Here is a 237-nt window from a genome sequence, read left to right on the forward strand (position 1 = left end):
TTTGCCGTAACCCTCTCAACTTGTTAGCACATGCTATGTGGGTGAAATGATGAAACCATGCCAACTTTCAACCTTTTTAGAGTTCATTTGAAATGCTTGTGAATTTCAAGGTCTTATAGCTCAAAAAAATCTGTAATGCATGAAAAATAACAAACGAAGTGAGAAAGGGTTGAAAATTTATGATGTGGCTTTGAATGGTGCATTTTGAACACACAAAAACTCTGGAGTTCAAATAAG

The sequence above is a fragment of the Triticum aestivum genome, chromosome 1D, assembly GCF_018294505.1.
Source record: "Triticum aestivum cultivar Chinese Spring chromosome 1D, IWGSC CS RefSeq v2.1, whole genome shotgun sequence".
NCBI classification, from domain to species: domain Eukaryota; kingdom Viridiplantae; phylum Streptophyta; class Magnoliopsida; order Poales; family Poaceae; genus Triticum; species Triticum aestivum.